At 35.7% G+C, this 20431-nt stretch overlaps 2 pseudogenes across 2 annotated transcripts; both read left to right on the top strand.

The window, feature by feature from the left end:
- The first annotated feature begins 2057 nt into the window (after positions 1-2057).
- Positions 2058-5782, top strand: LOC311083786 (calcium-responsive transcription factor-like; annotated as a pseudogene). Its single transcript has 6 exons — positions 2058-2085; positions 3481-4070; positions 4189-4252; positions 4431-4543; positions 5172-5488; positions 5592-5782. The product of its transcript is annotated as a calcium-responsive transcription factor-like (transcript).
- Positions 5783-9752: 3970 nt separating this feature from the next.
- Positions 9753-20177, top strand: LOC311083785 (calcium-responsive transcription factor-like; annotated as a pseudogene). The gene is made up of 8 exons: positions 9753-9773; positions 13142-13268; positions 16119-16239; positions 17819-18401; positions 18499-18562; positions 18741-18853; positions 19481-19797; positions 19901-20177. The product of its transcript is annotated as a calcium-responsive transcription factor-like (transcript).
- The last annotated feature ends 254 nt before the right edge of the window (positions 20178-20431 follow it).

Below are 20431 nucleotides of genomic sequence, written 5' to 3'. Positions count from 1 at the left end.
TGTATTTAAATACAAACACAGTATTTTGTATTTTGAAAATACACAAAATACATGTGAAATTGGCCACCCAGTGCAGGTATAGGTCACAGTGAATGAAGAAACTACATAGGCCTACTGACTTTTCATTCCTAACCACACCTCTGCCCTTTCTTTCTTTCTTTCTTTCTTTCTTTCTTTCTTTCTTTCTGGCAATTACAAATAAATGTATGCAAAATAGCCATTTATATACTTATTTCTGGTTACAATGTAGTCTATTACTTTTTGATTATTATTTTTTTATGTACAATAAAACTAAAAGCTGAAGATTTTTCTGGAGTATCATTCATCAGTGCTTCTTTTTCCACTCCAACGTTCCAATTATTCATGCACTAAAAGCTGCACGGATATTTGCTTACCCCACAAATAGGCCCATCTATGTAAACGATTTAGAAAAAGTTCCATCAATTCAAACTTTATATCATCGCTATGATATATCACCCAGCCCTAACATGCAGTAATGCTTCAAACACATTTGACAAGCTAGTTGATAAAAATCAACTATTCTTTATTTTATTCTTTCATGTTAACTGAAGTGAATAATGCACTATTTTAACTTTAATCAACAAGAATTGATCATGACATTTTCACCTTATAAAAAAAAAGAAAAGAAAAAATCGCTGATCCAATGTTGAGCTAGCAAATGTCTGAACTAGTTGATGCACAAAATCAATACCCTGATAAAGAGGTTGACTGGCAGAAAGCATTTTATGTATTTTGAAAATACAAAAATACTCATCTTAAATGTATTTAAATGCAAATTACATTTGATTTTTTTCCAAAGGCTTTAAAATACAAAATAGTATTTTGTATTTCAAATACGTATTTTAAATACATGTATCTGAAATACTGCCCCTGTGTATGTATGTATATATATATATATATATATATATATATATATATATATATACATATACATATATATATATATATATATATATATATATATATATATATATATATATATATATATATTAATCATCTTTGTGTGTATGTAGTTGTGTTTGTTAAGGCCAGCATCACTGTTAGGAACTGGGTTCATGAATGAATCTGTATGTTGAAATTCATCTTTAAAGTGAACATACCATTCTTGCATTGACTTTTCTTGTTCTTTTTCTAGCCTGGTAAATGTCCAGTAGCTGACCAAATAAAACAAAATATCTGCTCAAATTATAAAATTAATTCAGTTTTTAACCTGTGTCTTGATTTTGTAATTGCAGACACCAAGGGCGAAAAGAAACTTAAAGTTTCTTTCTAGAAACATTGAGCATCTGAAAAGAAGAAAGCAAAGACATTGTAGGTTACACTTAGATTTATGTAGTGGTCGTCAATCATTATTGCCATTTGATTTTTCTCCTATAACAAAAGAAAATGAACAAATAATTTAGATTTATTTTAAAGCGTGCAAGTATATGCTTTGTTTACTGTGTTATGTTTGCTAACTTGCAAATCAATAGATATTTATTGTCTGCATCCACTAATATCATTGTTGGCTAGTTAAATAATATAATAATTAACGATAATCCATTAATCTGTTGATAATTCCTTCACATAATCTGATAAAAAGGCTGATTTTATTCTATATAAAAAAAAATTATAGCTCTAAGCACTGAAAGCTTTTAAAACAAATGGAATATGTAGTATAATAGAGTAGTTAACATCTAATAATGAAGAAATTAAATAGAACTAATAAAATAAACAGAAAAGGAAAAGAATAATGAAGAAAATTGGTTGCTGTCCGGTTCTGCCATTTCTTTCTGTTCTGTTAAATAGGAATCTTTGTGGAGAAAAGACAGCAGTCAATCATCACATCCACAAAAGACAATGATGGCACCCATAGTTTATCTGCACTAGCGGCTCAGAATGTCACTGGTGTTAAAATTCAGAAAAAAGGGTCAGTAAACTTTTTATTACCATTTTTTTATTATAAACTACATGTTTTTTTTGTTTTTTACAGCCGATTTGTTTTAAATGTTGAAAATCACTTATTTGAACACAGATTTTACAAGTCTTGTGCAAATATGGAGCTGGAAAATATGTACTGGATTAGTAAAAAGCATTCATATGCATATGGAATGGGTTGACAAGCAAACTACCCAATTAAACTCCTGGTCTGGCTCAATTTATCCCTTGCTTGAACAACAAGAAAACTGCTTCAGGCCATGCCCCATTCCTGGAGTTTAAGTGTACCTTAAATTATTGACAGTTTTACTGAAATGTCTTCTCATGTATTTGAGCCCCCAGTGAAGCCATTACCACCAGGGGCACCAAACTGAGCTCTAAGACTGCGTGGGCGTGAGGTTTGTCCAGTAGAAAATTGATAAATTGAATTTTTTTTTTTTTTTTTCACTTACAAAAATGTAAATAATAACTTAAAAAAAATAGTGTAATATGCATGGAAATAGCCTAAATGCATTGTACTTTTTCTATTGTGCGTAGAGCCCTCTGTCAAACAGATCCATTTACAGCAACACATTATCTTAAAGCTGTTTATAGTCATGTAGTCTATATTATTTTAATGAGTTTTGACTATAATTCAAAATTGGAATTTTAATCGATGTCTGTAAATTTGGGGACATCTGAATAATGCTAGTGGTATATTGGCTCACAAAATTAGCAAATGAAACTTTAGCAGATACGATTTGTTTGAAAGAAAGAAATACTTTCATTCAGTAGGATGCATTAAATAAATATAAAATGACAGTGAAGGCATTCATAAAGATTAAGCAGCAACATTTTCAATTCAATTTAAACATATTTGGACAGAAGACAGTTATTTTGAATTGTAATAATATTTCACAGTGTTACTGTTTTTACTATATTTTTGATTTAAAAAAGCAGACTTGGTGAGCTTCAGAGACCTATTAAAAAAAATCTTACCAACGCCAAACATTTAAAAAGCGTTGTGTGTGAATTTAAAATTTACAGTCTTGATCTTTTTTGGGGGGGAAACAGACCAAATCATTATGGAATAAAACAATTTAAGAGATAATTGCAACTTTTATCTCACAGTTATAAACTTGCAATTACGAGAAATAAAGTAAGTTTTTTATTTTTTTACTTTTATTTTACATTTCTGACATTATATTTCGCAACTGCGAGTTTATATCACACAGTTCTGAGAAAAAAAGTCAGAATTGCGAGATGTAAACTCACAATTGCATGAAAAAAAGGCAGAATTGTAAGATAATTACCCTAGTCCTTTTGAATTCCATTTAGAATTTTTTATTCTATGGCGTAAACAAGCTTCCATACTAATTTGTCCAGATTTTTGTTCAATCAAATTGTTTCTAGAATGAGAATGCTTACAATAGCAAGTTGCATGTCAAGGCTGGACATGCCTTGTTCTTAAGCCTTGATTGAATGCTGTTGTTGCAGATAATGTAATGGTTTTACAATATGCACACAAAGTCATTTTATCTTGATCTTTAATATGGTTTTAAGGGAGCAGAGCCATTGTGATGGAAAGCCAGTTTGGTCCACGGAGGAAGGGCGTTCAACCTAAAAAAGGGTCAGAGCAAGAAACGAATCAAAACATACTCTACAAAGCCAAGACAGGTATTACACCCGGCTCCCCACAGAGAAAGCTCACCTGTACCATGACGTGGACACTGCGCAAACCTGCCTCCACTTCCAGAGCAGATCTGCTTTGCAGAGGAAGAACAAAATGAAGATGAAGAGGAAGAGACAGAGGAGCTGGACAGTGAAGCCATGCAGGATGTCACGATGGAGGATGGGGCGTCCCTACCCTCTCGACTACACCCGCTCGTGGCAGAGAAGATCTGTGAGTTGGTAGCACAAGGTCATAACCAAGTTTACACTGTCCGCAAGCAGCTCAGGTATGACTCAGATGGTTTCAAATCTCCTTTGTTTTATTTGCTGGAAAAATATTTACCATTGCTTTGTCAGAGGAAGTGCCTGAGAGACACAGTCTGTGTTACTTTCCCACTGTCAATGACATCAAGAACCACATCCATGAGGCTCAGAAAGCTCTTCAGCTGACGGCGGGACCACTGGCTACCTCAGATACAGGTGTGAACAGAAAACATGTTTGTAAAGCATTAGATTGGTGAGCACAAATATGCCAACCATTTTCTGTAGTAAGCATTTATTTTTATGTTGTTGTTGTTGTTGTTGTTGTTGTTGTTGCAGTGGAAAGCAGAGGCTAATAACCTGCTTCCAGAGACTTTGACCCTGACTCCTGCTACTGTGGATGGTAAAATACTGTTTGAAATCCGACATACATTATTAAAACAATAATCTTGGAATCATTCAATACAATTTAGAGAGCAGAGGAAAGGTCCTGCCTCAAAAAGAAAGCACATACCTGCAGTCCAAGTATAAGCATTGTTTACCCTGCCACAGAATCTAGTGTACTGCTGTTATATTGACAGTGTCCCCTCAGAAGGAAGGACTCTTGGAAGAGAGTGACACTCTTTCTCCAGAGGCTGTGCAGCTCTTCAGCTCTCTCACCTCACTGCAGCCCAAGATCTTTGCACATCTCCAGGTGACCCTGTCCTGAAATGATCATTTTTTATATGGATCTATTCATTTATTAAATGAATGCATAAATTTTTTAATTTCTGAATAAATGTAAAAAGTTTCAGGGTGATCAACTGTTCTGATAGTATAATTGAAGAAACAAAAAAAACATTCAAATTAAATGCTTGAAAACCTGATTATGTAATAATTTTGTATACATTTTTGTTTTGAACTTTTTGTTAATGTTCCCATTAACATATGAAAACGTTATTTCATGGCTTTCAAAACCTCTAGTTTTAAACATTTTAAAAACTTTTGTTGGTTAATGCGAACGTTAAGGGAACATTCAATTTTATAATTTTGCAAACATTATGTGAAGGTTACTTTTGAATGTTCTCTGAACATTCTGAAACAATGTTAGATAAACATCCAACTAAAATATTTCAGAAAAAAAACTCATTGTTTTTGTGCTAAAGTTTTGAGAACATTATTTAAAAACATATAACTTTGAACAAATGTTCTATTAACGTTAATGGAAGAATGTTTGTTCATAAAAACTTGCCTGGCTTCATTTGTGAGAATGTTCCCTGTTGCCTGGGACAAAGCTGGTTGGCAAACTTATCCTTTAAGGGTGCTCTCCTCTTGTCTGATAGGCCATCCAGATACAGCCTGCCTTGTGTCCAGTTGAAGACACTGCCCAACCTACACCCCCACCACCACCAGAAGCCCCAGAGCTGTCCAGCCCTGCACCTCCACAGCCTGTTCTGCTGAGTCCGTCCCAGTTCCTCCAGTCAAGGGCCAGTGCTGGTGAAAGCATATCTCTGTGTGACCCCCCCGACCCTGCTCGGCATGAGCCAGCCAGTGAGTGTGACCTCGGTGACTAATGCCGGAGCTGAAGGTGGCATCACACAGATCTTGTTGGAGGACGGACAGGCCATTCCAGTCCAGATTGTGGACCCTGCAAGCATAGGTAAGTACATGGCACCACAGAAATAAAAAGAAAAAAATCTAAATTTAACCAATTAGAATCATGAAAATAACATATAAACCTGTTGTTTGTTGTTATTGTTCAGCTTTGACTCCCTCAGCAGACGACACTTCAGTTAAATAGGAGAGTGGGAAATCTATGGATGTGTCAGCAGTCAGAAATACAACAACGAGAAAAGAAAACTAATGTCCATTTCTGTGACAACAGCGATTGACGATTGAGCTCTTTGACCAATGGAGGACTGATTCATTGTTTCAAGTACAGTATTATGATAACATGAACTCGTGCAATATTGATTTGTATTATAATTTGTTTCCATTTATCATTATTGCTATTTTAATTTATTACAGTGGTGGCTGGAGAAAAATGTCTCAAAAGTATGAATGAGATCAAAATTAAATATTTAAAGCTAAATGTTTTCTGTTGCATTCTATTCACACAAAAAAATACTATTTCACATCTTTTTATAAGAATATCTTATGAGTATTTCTGCAGGTATTTCTACCCTTTGAATAGAAGCCTAATGGATCCTTGCGGTGGACTTTTTAAAGTCCCCCTGTGGTGAAATTCAAGTTTTTAATGTTGTTTATTGTCAGGAATCAGTCAGGCTCATTCACATCCACAACACAAAGATCATACTAATCACCTGCACCTGTCATCAATCCCAGCAATCACTGAGCACTACAAAGGAACACACCTCACCTCCAGTCCCTGTCGAACCTTGAACTAGAAAAGACCCACTAACCTGCTCTCTGTGCATTTCAGACTATTGTTCCCGAACTGTTCCAGTCTGTTTCCACAGTACATCCTTGTGATACTTACCTGTGATACTTACCTGTTTAACTCGTCCTGAGATCCCACATTCTCCTTGGTGTCCATGCTCTGTGTTCCTCGGATTTGTGTTTCATGCCACATTCAAGCCTGCCGTTATCTACAAGAGAAAAGACGATCATTCATCAATGTTATTCTCACAGTATCTGTTTGTGCATCTGAATTTACCTGCTGTCCAACGAAAGCTTCATTAAAAGTTATTCTGAATCCTTCTAACCTTGTTATCCGAGTGTGCATCCTGACATTTATATGTCTGTGGTGTTTTTAATATGCTTTAAGACAAACCATGTGCAAATTCATAAGTCAGCAACACTGCTGAGTGTTTTCTCCTTAAAACTGCAGTGAAACACAAACTACCTTGTAACCAATCAGATCAACGTGATTGTCAATGAGTGGATCTCTGAGCTGCTTAATTTGCATATTCATAGAACCGGTATACTAAATGAGGCAAGGGTGTAGAGTTACAATCCAGCTATTTTTCAAGGACAAAACAGAAGAACAGTGTCTGTTTATGAAGTTCAGATTACTGTGATAGTGTTTACCTGTGAATAGTAATTGTTGTATTTTAATCATTTTCTCTGCTTACCTGTATATGATCGTGTGCCTGAATTTAGAAGAGAATTATTTCATATTTATCATACATATACAAGAATGTAAGAAATTATAATATGAGCATTCCTCTGATTTAATTGGCCGAATGCTTTTACAAAAATGCTGAAGAAAGAATGCAGCCTTTGCTAATATTAATCTGTTTTACCTTGTTCTGTTCGATCGGTTGCTTCCATTGATCCATTGATGACTTCCACAAATAATCGTTTTTTCTTGAATCATGAATTTTCCATTGATCCATTGATGACTTCCACAAATAATCAGTTTTTCTTGAATCATGAATTTTCTTCCATTCAGGTACCGCTGATGTTGTTGTCGTTGTAACAAGACAGTGGTCTTCTGCCAGGAACATCAGGTCAATCTTCTGCTGTCCAGAATCAGGTGGTTTGTCTTCGTCTGGCATCTCAGCTGAGACCTGTCCACTATGGGTGACCCTAGCAGTAGTTGTGAAGTACCAGTGGCGTAGCTCTCAGCATCACTGATGCACACAAGCCCTCACAGCACGTCAAGCTGCAAACCGTGTGAGGGACCCTAACCTTCCCTAACCTAAGCAACCGCATATCACCAACTAGGCTACTCTAAACATCCTGACAACCACATAGCAATGCATGAAAAACCAGTCTAGTCCAGCAACACGCTAACAACCGCGCAAAAAACCTTGGCAAACGCATGTCAACACACAAGAAACCATCCAAAACATCCCAACAACCGTGTAGCAGAACGCTAAAAACCACTTAGAACAACCTATGAGCAGCATATCAGTGCTTTGACAATCACTAAAAACATCCTGACAACCTCACAACAACAATGTGCAAAACACGTCTAGAAAATAAAACTTAATGTTACTCATAGAACTCTAAATTTACTCTACAAAATAAAACTTACTCATAAAACTATAAACTTACTCTGTAACTATATACAGTATTTACATACAGGTCCCGTTGTGATACTCCACGGGCTCCATGTGACACAGTGATGACTCAGTGTCTGGGCTTCTTTCTTCGGGGTTCCTCAGGCAGGGGCTCTTCACTGATGTCCACGTCAATTCGAGGAGCGAAGCTACTGCTGGTTGTGGCGAAGCTCTCGGTGATCCGGACACGTCCATCAGGATGCTCCGTCTCCTCCAGTGAAGGGCGGTTGAGTGCCTCCCACAGCCGCTGCTTGATCTTCCGTCCAAGTTTAAGGCTGTAGGGACGCTGCCGGCCACTGCGTGTCTTCAGTATGGGCTCCACCACAGAGCGGTAGATGTCCTGGTAGGCCTCTACGCTGTAGCCGTGGATGGAGACAGGCTCATCCTGCTGACGCGCGTCCACTGAAGAGACTGAGACTGCTGGACGGATGTCAGGAAGGACAGCAGCGTTCTTCAAGTAGCGTTCTTCCAAACGCGTGGGTCTTCGAGCTTTGCCAGAGATGCAGCTGTAAGTGTGATCTGACCTGACCAACGTTACAGCTGCCAGCTGTGGAAGCTCACAAGGGTCCGGACTGGAAGAGACGCCCTCCTCCACCAATCCCCTCAGGCGTGTGGGAAGAGCCCTGGTTCTTCGTGACCGACGCTGCTCCATGATAATGAATCAAGAAGTAACGTTACTACAAATCACTAATACTTACCAAATTGTAGAGTTGTGAAGAGCTTGCAGCAAGTGCGTTCAGGCTTCAAGACTTCAGAAACAGTTGTGTTGATTTTTAATCTACTGGACTGACATAGAATGCTTAGGATCATTTAAATGTAAACATGTGAAAAAATGTATTTAAATACAAATAAAAAATACTGTGTGAAATAATGTATTTAAATACAAACACAGTATTTTGTATTTTGAAAATACACAAAATACATGTGAAATTGGCCACCCAGTGCAGGTATAGGTCACAGTGAATGAAGAAACTACATAGGCCTACTGACTTTTCATTCCTAACCACACCTCTGCCCTTTCTTTCTTTCTTTCTTTCTCTCTTTCTTTCTGGCAATTACAAATAAATTTATGCAAAATAGCCATTTATATACTTATTTCTGGTTACAATGTAGTCTATTACTTTTTGATTATTATTTTTTTATGTACAATAAAACTAAAAGCTGAAGATTTTTCTGGAGTATCATTCATCAGTGCTTCTTTTTCCACTCCAACGTTCCAATTATTCATGCACTAAAAGCTGCACGGATATTTGCTTTTTGATATTGATATATTTGATATTGATTTTTTTCCAAAGGCTTTAAAATACAAAATAGTATTTTGTATTTCAAATACGTATTTTAAATACATGTATTTGAAATACTGCCCCTGTGTATGTATATATATATATATATATATATATATATATATATATATATATATATATATATATATATATATATATATTACAGTTTTTCTCGATTGCTTAAACACTATAACCAGGCACTAATAAACACTATTCCCTGTTTTGACACATGAGTCAGATTTGTTGAACTGTCACTGCAAAACTCTACACACAAATCCCTTCATTTCTCATTGCTTAGAGACCATGTTGTCATGTATAAAGCACTAGCATTCAAAATTGTTCACTCAAGTCAGCACAGCTTCAGCTCAGTTAGCACACAATTACCCAAGTGGAAATACTAAGAGTCAAAATTTAACACACATCAATCAGAACCTTCAATAGATATATAAAAGGGCCCAAATCAGTTTATTGCATTTTGGAACAATGGATCCAGAAAGACATGAAGGAAGAGGGATAAGAAGGAGGAGGAGGAAGGGCAAGGACAAGAAGACAAGCAGTCCCAGATGAAATTCAAGTCACTCTAGTTGCCCATGTGTTAGTCAATGGTATGACTATGACGGAGGCTCGGCTACGAGTAAGGCCACATTTGAGTCGCTTTACCGTCGCCTCGAGAACCTTAAGGGAGGTGTGGGGCAAACAAAATTCTATCACTGAATAAGAGACAAACATTTCCAATAGTCTTTGATGACGTTTATTTTCTTGCAAGAAAAGGCCAGTAGTCGTACAGTCACACAGAGTGGCTGCAGAGTGTGACAGTGAAGGGAGGGCATCCTTTCTCCTTTATAGTCTTGACTCCCAGAATGTTATCTTTCTAGGCCAGTGATGGTATTTCAACCATATGTGGAACATTCTTAGACGTATCCATCATATTGTATCCTTGAGTGGAGACCCTCCTGTCACGACCCAACACTCTTTACCATTCCAATACAATTCGAATTCCATATTAGAATATGGTTTGTGTGTGCTCTTTTACTGTCATATGTGGGTCACACACATCTTACTGTAAGTAAATATAAAAAAAAAATTATAGGAGAGAGTAAAAAAAAAGAAGAGTAAAACAGGAAAAAAAATATTTGTGTGTGTGTGTGTTTTCTGTGTATGAATAAAAATGTGCCAATGTATCCACTGGTTGTGTCTTTTGTGTTCATCATGTGAAAAGGTTTGTGATGGGGGAACCACAAGCAACATAACTTACCAGTTTTGGAAATGTTGTTTTGAATTTATTGCACCAGTGTCTTAGACTATGTTGTAGTGTGTGTGATTTTGAGGGCTTGTGTGTCCTGTCTGAGGGCAAAGTTTGGTTTTTCAGCAAGAGTGAATGGTTTTGAGTGTAGAGCTTCATTTTGACCTGAAAATAGGATGTTTGGGGAATTGGGTGAGACGTTATGGATTTGTGTATAGTTTTGAGAATACGAGGCATAGTTTCAAGAAATGTGTTTAAGCAATCGAGAAAAACTGTAGCCTAATCATCTTTGTGTTACTCAGTAATACAAAATACATACTTCTTACTAGGTTTTGTTGAGTTACAGTCAATTGCAGGGTGAAAATAACAAGTTACTCAATCGTTTGAGTGACGCTTACTTGAAATAAGCAAGTAGCAACAAAGGATGCAATGACGTTACTAAACCAGTGAGAGGCAGCAGTATGATATTTTGCATTTTTTGACAAAGCATGCCTAATGTGCAGAAAAAACAAAGAAGAAGAGGCGGCACTTGTGAGCGCATGCGCAATAGATTCTGTGCGTATTTCATTTTCGGCGCCCATTTTGCAGATGTGGAAAGACTTTGACAGACTATCTACATTTTTATCTGGAGCTTCGCTACGTTTTTGGAATAATTATAGGCCTAAGGTGAGTAATCAAGCATGCGACTTTAGTGTGAATGTTTTTTTGTTTTGTTTTTTTTACTGTCTGTCGCAATTTTTTACTGATTTCCTTAATGTCTAACGTTACCAAATAATTGAGATAATTAAGTTAGAGCTTGAAGAATATGGTTTGGCCTGTTTTTTTTTGTTTTTGTTTTTTTTAGCATAAAACTATCAGGTAGCCTACTATAACAGTTCCTGGAATGCCTGAAAAGCGATTTATTTGTCCCAAATGTAAGAATTATGGTTTTCTATTTTACCATTTTCACTGATGCATTCTCCTCTGTTGGCATTGGTTTATAAATTATTAAGGTTCCAAATCTGGTGAACACATCTAATGTACAGTTAAAGGTAAGTTAACCTGCAGCTTATGCAGAGATGAAGTATGTGATGCTTTTTGACAGTATTTGTGATTTCACAACAGCATTAAACTTTATTATTTATTTATTTATTTATTTATTATTATTTATTTATTATACTCTATTATTTTTTAAATTGAGTAAATCCAGATTGTAATACAAGCACTGTAAAAGTGATTTCTTTTTTTTTTACTCGAACTCAACTGCTTTATCAGTGCATCAAAGATGGACCAGACCTTCTCAATGCGAAGACGTGAAATTGTGGATGCAGATGGAGCAGTGGCCAGCTCTTTTTACAGGAAGACAATTAAGTACTTATTCATACCCTTTTCCACCATGAGAAACCACATTCTATTTAGGTTTGGCTTTAGAATTGGCCTGTTGGCCTGACCATGCATTGAAAGATATTTTTTATAAAGCTCAGAAAAATAAAAAATAATTATTCATTGAAAGATTTTTTTTTTTTTTTTTTTGCCTGTGTTGTAGGTGTTTGCAGAGTTTAACAGGATAGTCCCCACAGATCTGCAGACTGCAGAGTAACTTTTATGGTGCTGTGGATCGCTACACACCACGCTTTGTTACAATCTTCAAGAAGCATTGGAGAGAAATTAGATGAGCTTATGCAGCAAATTAATACAGGGATGAGTTTACTGCAGCCTTCATTTTTTATTATTATTCTGAGTTGATCATGGTTTTGCTTACAATCTATCTAGCTGTTGTATAAAGTGTTGTGGGGTTTTGTTGATAAACTTTTTAACTGTGGACTGTAATCTTAAAGGATTAGTTCACTTTCAAATAAAAATTTCCTGATAATTTACTCACCCCCATGTCATCCAAGATGTCCATGTCTTTCTTTCTTCAGTCGAAAAGAATAATAATACATAAATAATAAATAATAATAAATTAAAACAAAGATGTTCGCCCTTCCCTACCTTTTTGAACCGGAGTACACAGACAAATAACTTGACTTGCGTTACCTTTCCAACGTGATGACGCAATGCGTGGCACATCTCAGAGATGGTACACGACGAGCATTTGTGGTTAAAAAGTATATAATTGTTTTTTGTGTGTGAAAATGACCGATTGTTTCGCTGGATAAGACCCTTATTTCTCGATTGGGATCGTGTAGAGACTTTGAAGCTGCATTCAGACTGACATTTGAACCTTCTTTGAACATTTGAAAAGTTGGTTGCCATTGAAGTCCATTATATGGAGAAAAATACTGGAATGTTTTCTGGAATGAATACTGAGGAAAGAAAGACATGGACATCTTGATCATGGGAGTGAGTAAATTATCAGGAATTTTTTTTTTGAAAGTGAACTAATCCTTTAATAGTCACTTCTCCACTTAAAGGCATAATGGTATAATGCCAGGCATACTTAAAGGGATAGTTCACCCAAAAGTTAAAGTTATCCCATGATTTACTCACCCTCAAGTAATCCTAGGTGTATATAACATTCTTCTTTCAGACGAATACAGAGTTATATTAGAAAATGTCCTGTCTCATCCAAGCTTTATAATGGCAGTGAATGGCCGTATTTTTTGAAGTCCATCAAAATGCATCCATCCATGATAAAAGTGCATCTATCCATCATTAAAATATACAGCCATTCACTATAAATCATTTTTAAATTATATTATTATTTTAATTTATAATTTATAAATCATGCCTTTTCACTTTTCTCTGTTGTAATATTTTTATTGTTTGGTTTCATTCAGGTATGTGATGTTGATGAAGCCTGGGCACAACTATCTGTTGGGGTGCTGCCTGTCACTGAAGAACAACTTCCCTCTCTGAATAAACTCTACCTTTGCCCAGTGTCTACTGCCATCATTGTTGAGAGAGGTATTGTAATGAATAATCTGCAGAACCTGCCTCAGGCAATTTGCATCTATTTTGGTCTGTCTTATGCTTTAAATTTGGATTACACAAAAGACATGAAAAATACTTTTAACTTCATTCAGAAATTGATGCTTGCTTTGAGGCAGAACAAACTCTCACCAAAACTGCAATCTCTGAACAATCTCCTGTTGAGTAATCAAATGTGCAAGATTGATGATGTTTGGCATTAGATTACATTTGTTTATGACAGTGAAATTAGATTAGTTGATAGAAAAGTAAAAGGGAAACTAAGCCACTTGTTAAAATTTGTCAGCCCATTAGTTCATGAGCAAGTTAAAGGGTTAGTTCACCCCAAAATGAAAATTGTCAGTAATTACTCACCTTCATGTCGTTCAAAACCCGCAAGACCTTCGTTCATCTTTAAAACACAAAGATATTTTTGATGAAATCTGAGAGCTTTCTGCCCCCCAATGACCGTAACGTCATTGCAACTTTCAAGGCCCAGGAAAAATCATTGTTACTTACAATAGTCCATGTGAAGTATACAGTACTTCAACCTTAATATTGTGAAGTGACGAGAATACTTTTTGTGCGCAAAAACCCGCATTATTCAACAATCTCTTGTCTTCTTCGTCATTCTCCTACGCTGTCGACGTAGTGTAAACATCCCAGTGCTTCTGGGTTCTATGTCAGAACGTAGGCTTATTATTGGCCAGCATCACACATGACCAGCGTCAGCCAATAATAAGCCTCAATCTGACGTAGAACCCAGAAGCACTGGGCATTTACACTACGTTAACAGCGTAGACGTGGAAGAGAAGAGATTGTTAAATAATGTCATTATGGCGGGGGTTTTACACACAAAAAGTATTCTTGTTGCTTCATAACATTAAGGTTGAAGTACTGTAGTCAAATGGACTATTTTAACTTTGTCTTTACTACCTTTCTGGGCCTTGGAAGTTGCAATGACATTGCAGTCAGAAACATTACAGGACAGAAACCTCTCAGATTTCATCAAAAATATCTTCATTTGTGTTCCTAAGATGAACGAAAGTCTTACGGGGTTGGAACAAAATGAGGGTGAGTAATTACTGACAGAGTTAACATTTTTGGGTGAACTAACCATTTAAGAATCTGTCAGCGTATTCATTTCGTTAATGAATGTAGCCACTTTTTTTGCACTTCTACAAGTTTGGTCTCTGAAGTGTTATTGATTAAAGTGAGTCATTGTTACGTATTGAATTGTTAAAGCTGTTTGTTGAGAATCTGTTAGAGTCAGGGTATGGTCTCAAAATATATTTATTTTTATTCAGATTTTATATACATTTACTAATACGTTATTAAAATCAAAGGTTGTATTTGTTAACATTAGTTAATGCACTGTAAACTAACATGAACAATGAATAGCTGTATTTTTATTAACTAACATTAAACAAAGATTAATAAATACTGTAACAAATGTATTTCTCATGGTTAGTTCATGTTAGTTAATACACTACCTAATGTTAACTAATAAACCTTATTATAAAGTGTTTCGTTTTTTTTTTTTTTTTTTTATGTAAAAACCTAAAGTGTATTATTTACTACATAAATTGTATACCCCAATGCAAACTTGTGTGGACCACCCCTGTGTCAGTTGTTTAGAAAACAAATATAATAAATTTACCTTTGAACTGTATCATTGCCTTAAATTTATTTGTCCAGTTGTAAATGTTATCTTTGTAAAATTGTGAAAGTATTCTCAATGATATATAATAGATGATTGATAGCACTTAAGTTATTGGAGTAAAGCTTACTTGCTATTTTAAGTGCAATCGGTTTGCATGGTTTTAACAAGTAAACTGGATTACTTTTGAAGTAAAGTAAACTCAGTAATTCCAAGTTGTATGCAGAAAACATCAGAGTTAACACAACTAGCATAAATGAGTACATCTAAAGTAAATGATCAAGTATACTATACAAATTAGTTTTAAGTTACTGGAACTCTCTTGGAAGTGTACACTACTAGACATGCACTTGTTAGTACTACATACTATTCCTATTTCACGTTACTTAGTTTTTTAAGTGCAATCGGTTTGCATGCTTTTTTTGAGTAAGCTGAACTAAGGTTCATGAATGAATCTGTATGTTGAAATTCATCTTTAAAGTGAACATACCATTCTTGCATTGACTTTTCTTGTTCTTTTTCTAGCCTGGTAAATGTCCAGTAGCTGACCAAATAAAACAAAATATCTGCTCAAATTATAAAATTAATTCAGTTTTTAACCTGTGTCTTGATTTTGTAATTGCAGACACCAAGGGCGAAAAGAAACTTAAAGTTTCTTTCTAGAAACATTGAGCATCTGAAAAGAAGAAAGCAAAGACATTGTAGGTTACACTTAGATTTATGTAGTGATCGTCAATCATTATTGCCATTTGATTTTTCTCCTATAACAAAAGAAAATGAACAAATAATTTAGATTTATTTTAAAGCGTGCAAGTATATGCTTTGTTTACTGTGTTATGTTTGCTAACTTGCAAATCAATAGATATTTATTGTCTGCATCCACTAATATCATTGTTGGCTAGTTAAATAATATAATAATTAACGATAATCCATTAATCTGTTGATAATTCCTTCACATAATCTGATAAAAAGGCTGATTTTATTCTATATTTTTTTTACAGAAAAAAATTATAGCTCTAAGCACTGAAAGCTTTTAAAACAAATGGAATATGTAGTATAATAGAGTAGTTAACATCTAATAATGAAGAAATTAAATAGAACTAATAAAATAAACAGAAAAGGAAAAGAATAATGAAGAAAATTGGTTGCTGTCCAGTTCTGCCATTTCTTTCTGTTCTGTTAAATAGGAATCTTTGTGGAGAAAAGACAGCAGTCAATCATCACATCCACAAAAGACAATGATGGCACCCATAGTTTATCTGCACTAGCGGCTCAGAATGTCACTGGTGTTAAAATTCAGAAAAAAGGGTCAGTAAACTTTTTATTACCATTTTTTTATTATAAACTACATGTTTTTTTGTTTTTTTTACAGCCGATTTGTTTTAAATGTTGAAAATCACTTATTTGAACACAGATTTTACAAGTCTTGCGCAAATATGGAGCTGGAAAATATGTACTGGATTAGTAAAAAGCATTCATATGCATATGGAATGGGTTGACAAGCAAACTACCCAATTAAACTCCTGGTCTGGCTCAATTTATCCCTTGCTTGAACAACAAGAAAACTGCTTCAGGCCATGCCCCATTCCTGGAGTTTAAGTGTAGCCTACCTTAAATTATTGACAGTTTTACTGAAATGTCTTCTCATGTATTTGAGCCCCCAGTGAAGCCATTACCACCAGGGGCACCAAACTGAGCTCTAAGACTGCGTGGGCGTGAGGTTTGTCCAGTAGAAAATTGATAAATTGAGGTTTTTGGGGTTTTTTTGGACAATTTTTGTTCACTTACAAAAATGTAAATAATAACTTAAAAAAAATAGTGTAATATGCATGGAAATAGCCTAAATGCATTGTACTTTTTCTATTGTGCGTAGAGCCCTCTGTCAAACAGATCCATTTACAGCAACACATTATCTTAAAGCTGTTTATAGTCATGTAGTCTATGTTATTTTAATGAGTTTTGACTATAATTCAAAATTGGAATTTTAATCGATGTCTGTAAATTTGGGGACATCTGAATAATGCTAGTGGTATATTGGCTCACAAAATTAGCAAATGAAACTTTAGCAGATACGATTTGTTTGAAAGAAAGAAATACTTTCATTCAGTAGGATGCATTAAATAAATATAAAATGACAGTGAAGGCATTCATAAAGATTAAGCAGCAACATTTTCAATTCAATTTAAACATATTTGGACAGAAGACAGTTATTTTGAATTGTAATAATATTTCACAATGTTACTGTTTTTACTATATTTTTGATTAAAAAAAGCAGACTTGGTGAGCTTCAGAGACCTATTAAAAAAAATCTTACCAACGCCAAACATTTAAAAAGCATTGTGTGTGAATTTAAAATTTACAGTCTTGATCTTTTTTGGGGGGGGGGAACAGACCAAATCATTATGGAATAAAACAATTTAAGAGATAATTGCAACTTTTATCTCACAGTTATAAACTTGCAATTACGAGAAATAAAGTAAGTTTTTTATTTTTTAACTTTTATTTTACATTTCTGACATTATATTTCGCAACTGCGAGTTTATATCACACAGTTCTGAGAAAAAAAGTCAGAATTGCGAGATGTAAACTCGCAATTGCATGAAAAAAAGGCAGAATTGTAAGATAATTACCCTAGTCCTTTTTAATTCCATTTTGAATTTTTTATTCTATGGCGTAAACAAGCTTCCATACTAATTTGTCCAGATTTTTGTTCAATCAAATTGTTTCTAGAATGAGAATGCTTACAATAGCAAGTTGCATGTCAAGGCTGGACATGCCTTGTTCTTAAGCCTTGATTGAATGCTGTTGTTGCAGATAATGTAATGGTTTTACAATATGCACACAAAGTCATTTTATCTTGATCTTTAATATGGTTTTAAGGGAGCAGAGCCATTGTGATGGAAAGCCAGTTTGGTCCACGGAGGAAGGGCGTTCAACCTAAAAAAGGGTCAGAGCAAGAAACGAATCAAAACATACTCTACAAAGCCAAGACAGGTATTACACCCAGCTCCCCACAGAGAAAGCTCACCTGTACCATGACGTGGACACTGCGCAAACCTGCCTCCACTTCCAGAGCAGATCTGCTTTGCAGAGGAAGAACAAAATGAAGATGAAGAGGAAGAGACAGAGGAGCTGGACAGTGAAGCCATGCAGGATGTCACAATGGAGGATGGGGCGTCCCTACCCTCTCGACTACACCCGCTCGTGGCAGAGAAGATCTGTGAGTTGGTAGCACAAGGTCATAACCAAGTTTACACTGTCCGCAAGCAGCTCAGGTATGACTCAGATGGTTTCAAATCTCCTTTGTTTTATTTGCTGGAAAAATATTTACCGTTGCTTTGTCAGAGGAAGTGCCTGAGAGACACAGTCTGTGTTACTTTCCCACTGTCAATGACATCAAGAACCACATCCATGAGGCTCAGAAAGCTCTTCAGCTGACGGCGGGACCACTGGCTACCTCAGATACAGGTGTGAACAGAAAACATGTTTGTAAAGCATTAGATTGGTGAGCACAAATATGCCAACCATTTTCTGTAGTAAGCATTTATTTTTATGTTGTTGTTGCAGTGGAAAGCAGAGGCTAATAACCTGCTTCCAGAGACTTTGACCCTGACTCCTGCTACTGTGGATGGTAAAATACTGTTTGAAATCCGACATACATTATTAAAACAATAATCCTGGAATCATTCAATACAATTTAGAGAGCAGAGGAAAGGTCCTGCCTCAAAAAGAAAGCACATACCTGTAGTCCAAGTATAAGCATTGTTTACCCTGCCACAGAATCTAGTGTACTGCTGTTATATTGACAGTGTCCCCTCAGAAGGAAGGACTCTTGGAAGAGAGTGACACTCTTTCTCCAGAGGCTGTGCAGCTCTTCAGCTCTCTCACCTCACTGCAGCCCAAGATCTTTGCACATCTCCAGGTGACCCTGTCCTGAAATGATCATTTTTTATATGGATCTATTCATTTATTAAATGAATGCATTAATTTTTTAATTTCTGAATAAATGTAAAAGGTTTCAGGGTGATCAACTGTTCTGATAGTATAATTGAAGAAACAAAAAAAACATTCAAATTAAATGCTTGAAAACCTGATTATGTAATCATTTTTTATACATTTTTGTTTTGAACTTTTTGTTAATGTTCCCATTAACATATGAAAACGTTATTTCATGGCTTTCAAAACCTCTAGTTTTAAACATTTTAAAAACTTTTGTTGGTTAATGCGAACGTTAAGGGAACATTCAATTTTATAATTTTGCAAACATTATGTGAAGGTTACTTTTGAATGTTCTCTGAACATTCTGAAACAATGTTAGATAAACATCCAACTAAAATATTTCAGAAAAAAACTCATTGTTTTTGTGCTAAAGTTTTGAGAACATTATTTAAAAACATATAACTTTGAACAAATGTTCTATTAACGTTAATGGAAGAATGTTTGTTCATAAAAACTTGCCTGGCTTCATTTGTGAGAATGTTCCCTGTTGCCTGGGACAAAGCTGGTTGGCAAACTTATCCTTTAAGGGTGCTCTCCTCTTGTCTGATAGGCCATCCAGATACAGCCTGCCTTGTGTCCAGTTGAAGACACTGCCCAACCTACACCCCCACCACCACCAGAAGCCCCAGAGCTGTCCAGCCCTGCACCTCCACAGCCTGTTCTGCTGAGTCCGTCCCAGTTCCTCCAGTCAAGGGCCAGTGCTGGTGAAAGCATATCTCTGTGTGACCCCCCCGACCCTGCTCGGCATGAGCCAGCCAGTGAGTGTGACCTCGGTGACTAATGCCGGAGCTGAAGGTGGCATCACACAGATCTTGTTGGAGGACGGACAGGCCATTCCAGTCCAGATTGTGGACCCTGCAAGCATAGGTAAGTACATGGCACCACAGAAATAAAAAGAAAAAAATCTAAATTTAACCAATTAGAATCATGAAAATAACATATAAACCTGTTGTTTGTTGTTATTGTTCAGCTTTGACTCCCTCAGCAGACGACACTTCAGTTAAATAGGAGAGTGGGAAATCTATGGATGTGTCAGCAGTCAGAAATACAACAACGAGAAAAGAAAACTAATGTCCATTTCTGTGACAACAGCGATTGATGATTGAGCTCTTTGACCAATGGAGGACTGATTCATTGTTTCAAGTACAGTATTATGATAACATGAACTCGTGCAATATTGATTTGTATTATAATTTGTTTCCATTTCCCATTATTGCTATTTTAATTTATTACAGTGGTGGCTGGAGAAAAATGTCTCAAAAGTATGAATGAGATCAAAATTAAATATTTAAAGCTAAATGTTTTCTGTTGCATTCTATTCACACAAAAAACTATTTCACATCTTTTTATAAGAATATCTTATGAGTATTTCTGCAGGTATTTCTACCCTTTGAATAGAAGCCTAATGGATCCTTGCGGTGGACTTTTTAAAGTCCCCCTGTGGTGAAATTCAAGTTTTTAATGTTGTTTATTGTCAGGAATCAGTCAGGCTCATTCACAT

The sequence above is a fragment of the Abramis brama genome, assembly GCF_963993115.1.
Source record: "Abramis brama genome assembly, chromosome: 5".
NCBI lineage: Eukaryota > Metazoa > Chordata > Actinopteri > Cypriniformes > Leuciscidae > Abramis > Abramis brama.
The sequence above is the reverse complement of the archived record's forward strand: the minus strand, read 5'-3'. Positions and strand labels throughout refer to the sequence as shown.